Source organism: Jaculus jaculus, chromosome 1 (genome assembly GCF_020740685.1).
Source record: "Jaculus jaculus isolate mJacJac1 chromosome 1, mJacJac1.mat.Y.cur, whole genome shotgun sequence".
NCBI lineage: Eukaryota > Metazoa > Chordata > Mammalia > Rodentia > Dipodidae > Jaculus > Jaculus jaculus.
Genome location: NC_059102.1, coordinates 313,752,208 through 313,758,007, shown reverse-complemented (window position 1 = coordinate 313,758,007; position 5,800 = coordinate 313,752,208). Strand labels below are relative to the sequence as shown.

General features: G+C 41.9%; 1 non-coding gene across 1 annotated transcript; it reads left to right on the top strand.

Moving 5' to 3' along the window:
• The first annotated feature begins 833 nt into the window (after positions 1–833).
• Positions 834–934, top strand: LOC123457955. The gene has a single exon (XR_006635303.1). It is a non-coding gene; the product is annotated as a small nucleolar RNA U13 (small nucleolar RNA).
• The last annotated feature ends 4,866 nt before the right edge of the window (positions 935–5,800 follow it).

The window sequence follows — 5,800 nt, the reverse complement described above, 5'->3', positions numbered from 1 at the left end:
CAAATGCCTCAGGCCATCTTTTCATTACCCCAGTCCTTGAACTCTGCTCTGTAGCACTTCTTACAAAATCCCACTGCCTCTGTTTCATATGTCTCTCCACACTGCTGTTTGCATTTTTTAACCATAAGCCTGATCATGCTACATCCTCCTTTAGAATTACTCATTTTTGTTTGATCCTCTTCATGTTAGCAATCTGATCCTCTTAAATTGTCATTCTAGAATTTTCACAATCTGCCTCCACCTTCCAATTCTGCCTCGTTTCCTGTCTATTTGTACTTCATGCTTCAGCTCTACTGAACTCACATTTCTGCAAATTTCATGCATTTAGCTGTGTTCAAGTCCGTTATCAAAATGCCATTCAGGACTGGAGAGATGGCTCAGCAGTTAAAGGGACTTGCTTGCAAAGCCTGTTGGCCCAAGTTCAGTTCCCCAGCACCCATGGAAAGCTCATGTACAAAGTGGCACATGAGTCTGCAGTTCACTTGCAGTGGCAAGAGGTCCTGGCATGCCCATACTGTCTCTCAGATAATTTTTTTTAAAATGATTAAAAATTCATTCAGTTCCCTGCCTCTTCATCTTGTCTGTTTGATGAAATCCTGCTTATCTTTATTTATTTATTTTTGTTTTTTGAAATGGTTTCATGTAACACAGGCCGGCCTCAAAGTCACTATGCAGCAGAAAATCACCTTGAACTCCTGATTCTCCTTCCTCTACATGTCCAGTACTAGGATTACAGGTGCATATCACCATGCCAGGCACAAACAAGGCTCTTTAATATTCCAATTTTCTGTTGAGATTTTGTGAGCTGTGTTCTTTAGAACATAGTTCGAGGAACCTTTTATTGGTTCATAAACATGACTGGGAATCCACATGCTTATGTAACATGTGCCTCCCACAAACCTTGTTTCAATGTTGTTATAATATCTGTCTAACATGAAAGTAAAAACAGCATAATTTGAGAAAAATTAGATGGATTGCATGTTTAATTCTTTTTCTTATAATTTGATACATGTTAATACTTTTAAAATGTGAGTGCATGTATCTTGAGATAAATAATATTGGCCAAACTATGTGCTTTGTCCTATACCTCTCAACTATGTTTACAGAGTAAAGAATAATACTGAGTACCTGTATACCTTAACAAAAACATAAATCATAGTCACAAAAAATTAACTATCTTCATATGTGCTTCAAAAATTTAATATGTACTGTTTGAATTATATACACATGATAGAGGAATTTTATAAATTTTTATTAGCATAGCATTTGTACATAGTGGGGTTCATTATATCATTTTCATACATGTATATTATGCATTTAGGTTGTATTCACTATCCCCATTAACTACTTATCTCTCTTCCACTCCTGTTGATCCTCTTCCTCTTTTCCAGTTTTTAAAAAGTTATTTTTGTTGTTATTTTTTCAAAATAGAGTCTTGCTGTAGTCTAGGTTGACCTGGAATTTACTGTGTAGCTCACAGCAATCCTACCTCTGCCTCCCAAGTGCTGGGATTAAAGATGTCCACCACCATGCCCAGCCTACAAATGCTATTTTTAATTACATCTCTTCATAAATTTTATGTTTAAGAAAATTTGGAAAATAGTATGTTTCTTGCTTGGACTGCAAGGTCACTGAGAAATCAAGTGGAAGCTGGGCTGAAAACCTCTCTCTAGACCAGCTGGCAGAAAGCTGGAAAAACTATACTGCATGTAGCCCTATGGGAGAGAAGTCATCAGGGAGATTAACAACAGTGGACACTGTAAGCTTTGAGTTTGGCCAGCAGGTGCAATAGTGACATGTCTGTTTGGAGGGAAACCAACTTCTCTCTTAATTGGACTGGAGGCCCACTTTACTGGAGAAAATACATGGCTGGTAGTGAAAACCTAACCAAAAGCCTACAATGGGGGAGAACATGATCCCTGGAGGAGTAACGTCTGCTGCATTAGCTGGATATTGTGTTCCATACCTGTAATCACTGTGCTCAGGAGGTAAAGGCAGGAGTATCAGAAGTTCAAGGTCATCTTCAGCTACAAAAAGAGTTCCAGGCCAGCCTAGGATACATGAAACCCTGTCTCAAAAACAATCTTATTACACAAAATTTCCTGACAAATAATGCTTAACACATATTTGGGGATCCTCCCAGACAGAATGCCAGCTAGGCTGCTATGATTTAGCAAGTGTGAAGTTTGTGACTCAGTCATTCTCGTCCTTATTTGCAGCTAATTAAAAAAAATCCCATTTTCTTTAACAAAGTTAACAGAATCATCTAAATTGTCCACAAGAAGTTGGTGGACAATGAGAAAATGAAAAACACTCAGCATAACTGATTTATACATCTGGAGTAAACATTATGCCTGATCTTACATGTGGAGGTTCTTGCTTTTCTAATGTCTATCATTTTAGTTTTATTGGATTATGCTTATAAGCCATAATCATACTTAATAACTCTAAGAGGAGCAATTCTGTCTTTACCATGACACCCAATGAATCATTTCTACACCCTCAGAAATAACAAGTCTTTAACTTTGTTCCAGAATCATTTTTCTAGTATCCTAGATAACTTTTGCTTTAAAATCTTTCCTTATGTTTATTTTCCTTATTTTTATGCTTTCTAGGTTACCATAAGCACTCAAATTCCACCTATATGCCAAGCACAGGCAAAATTGTGTTTCACGCCAGCATTTCCCATTTTCTGTGTGCCCTGCTTGTATATCAAATACCCCACTGGCTGTTTTCACTTGGTGGCTACGGCTACCTCTAATTTCCATATGTCCCAAATCCCACTTGTTATCGCTGTCCCTGTATTACAAATAACATAAAAGTGCTAGCTGATATGAGTTGATAACTAGAGAATTTGTCATTAGGACACTGTTGAGTTTATGAAATAGAATAGTAGTGACTCCAGGTCTTACCTTGACCTTGGACCCAGGAGCCAGAAAACTGCCAGTATTCTCCTTGTACTGTGTCTTTTAGACCTTACACTTTCTACATGTACCTCTTGCGCTTCCACACTTCCCCTGCACTCCTCCCTGGTCCCATTCCCCTGTTTTCCCCATGCACTAGAAGGATAGAACCTGTGTAGTTCTCTTCCCTTGTGGACGTTAGTCACTAAATCATCCTCATCCTAACCCTTAGCTACTTTCTTTTATTTATTTATTTATTTTTTTGTTTTTTGAGATAGGGTCTCACTCTAGCTCAGGCTAACCTGGTATTCACTGTGTAGTTTCAGGGTGGCTTTGAACTCATGGTGGTCCTCCAACCTCTGCCTCCCGAGTGCTGGGATTAAAGGCATGTGCCACCGTGCCTGGATTTTTATTTTATTTTAATTATTTGACAGAGAAAGAGGGAGAGAGAATGGTTGTGCCAGGGCCTCCAGCCACTGCAAACAAACTCCAGAAGTGTGCGCCCCCTTGTGTATCTGGCTAACATGAGTCCTGGGGAATTGAACCTGGGTCCTTTGGCTTTACAGGCAAAGGCCTTAACAGCTAAGCCATCCCTCCAGCCCTATTTTTATTTTTAAGATATATATAGAGAGAGGGGGGGAAGAGAGAGAGAGAGAGGGAGGAAAAATAGAGAATTGGCATGTCAGGGCCTCAGCCACTGCAATGGAAGTCCAAATGCTTGCTCCACCTAGTAGGCATGTGTGACCTTGCATTTGCCTCACCTTTGTGCATCTGGCTTATATGGGATCTGCAGAGTCAGACATAGGTCCTAAGGCTTCTCAGGCAAGCGCCTTAACTGCCCAGCCATCTCTCCAGCCCTTAACTACTCCTTAACTCCAGCCCTGAAGCTCCTACTCCCTTTCCACAGCTTCTTGTACAGTGATAATAGGTTACTTATTACAGTGATCTCTCTGCCTTTAGGCTGCACACTACTGCTGTGGGGTTGGGGAGATGGCCCAGTGGAGATGGCTTAGTGGGGGCAGTGCTTGCCAGTGTATTGGTTTCCTTCCTGGTTGCTGTGACCAAATACCTGCCAAGAAGCAGATGAAGGATGGAAAGGTTTATTTCAGCTTACAGTTCCCGGAGACGCCATCCATTGTGGTGGGAATGTGAGGGCAGCAGGAACAGGAATCCACGTGGTCACATTGTATCCATAGTCAGGAAGAGAGTGACAACAGGAGGTAGGGCCAGGCTATACCTCCTGACCTTCTCAAAGTGCTGGACCGAGTGTTCAAACACAGAAGCCTACAGGGGACATTTCACATTCAAACTACAATATAGTACAAACGTGAGGACATGAATTCAGATCCCAGAACCCACGTAAAGCTGGACATGCTAAAACACGCCTGTCATACTGGCACGTGTGCTGTCAGATGGGAGGATGGAGAACCCTCCGAAGACCACGGACCAGCTAGCCTGTTGTATTCAGAGGTGAAAAACAAGATTCTGTCTCAAATAAAGTGGAAGGCAAGCACCTAGCCCCGAGGTTGTTCTCTGACTCCACACGCATGTGCTACAATAGGAATGCCACATGATTTCTACCACGGCATGAGGGAGCCATAGACAAAGCAACCCTTGCTTCTGAACAAGTCTTGAGCCTACTGAGAAACAATGGCTAGTGGAATCAAATGGCTTCTGCTTACTGATAGAACAGCTGGAGAATGCAACTTATGTGTGTGTGTGTCTGTGTAGCTACAAGTTTCCTAATGTTGCCTTACAGAATTTGTTCGGATTAATGCCAAGTCACAGCTGTCCTGTGCACACACGGTCTTTGCCCAACAAATGGCTCACAGTGTGTGCTTTCTGCAGAACTAAGGAGAGAGGATTGTTATACTTAGGTATCAACTTGACTGGTTAAAATATGCAGATAAAAAAATTAAATGAGCCGGGCATGGTGGTGCATGCCTTTCATCCCAGCACTCAGGAGGCAGAGGTAGGAGGATCACCATGAGTTTGAGGCCACCCTGAAACTACACAGTGAATTCCAGGACAGCCTGAGATAGAGTGAGATACTACCACAAAAAATTTTAAAATGTATTTAAATGAAAACAGTTATAAAGTTATTATCTCTGCATATGTCTGGGAGGGTCTTGCTGAAAGAATTGGCATTTGAACTCATCAGTGGGGAAGATCTGTCTGCAGAGCAGATGGGAACCAGCTAACTGTCTAGAGCCTGGGTAGAACGAAAGAAAGGTGAATTTACTGTTTCTCTTGGAGGTGGGACAACCTTCTCCAGCCCTTGGACATCAGAACTCCAGGTTCTCTGGGTTTTGAACTTCAGGGCTTGCACCAGCAGCTCCCTTGCTCCTGGACTAGTGTGAGCCAAGTCTAATGCAACTGTCTCTCATCTATCAATATCTACCTGTCTATGTATATATCTGGGAATCTATCTTATGTATCTTTCTCTGTGTGTCTTAGTTGGTTTGTCTCTACAGAGCCCCGATTCCTACACCACGTGTGTTTGGCTCTTATTCCCACACTCATCAGTGCTGGCAAGACGGCTAGCTTAAAGGAGCTCCTTCCTCGTGGAGCACCAGGAGTGGAGAGCCAATGATCACCCTTAACATGTTGAAACACAGATGGCTCGCAGCACGTGGTCAAGCATCCACTGCCTTACTGCTGCTCATTCAAGGGCCTGTGTCTTTTGAGTCATAGCCAAGAATGGATCTAGAGCTGGACTCTCATGAGAAGTCACATGGCTCGGCCAACCTTGTTTTAGCAAACTGGAAGTCTGTCACTCGAGATGGTTTCCATGCTTGTTCATATCAAGTCATGCACCTGACACAATTATGTTGTTCTTTTTTTTTCCCAAAGAAAAGTTTAGACAACAACAATTAGCTGGCTCATTCTTAAGACAT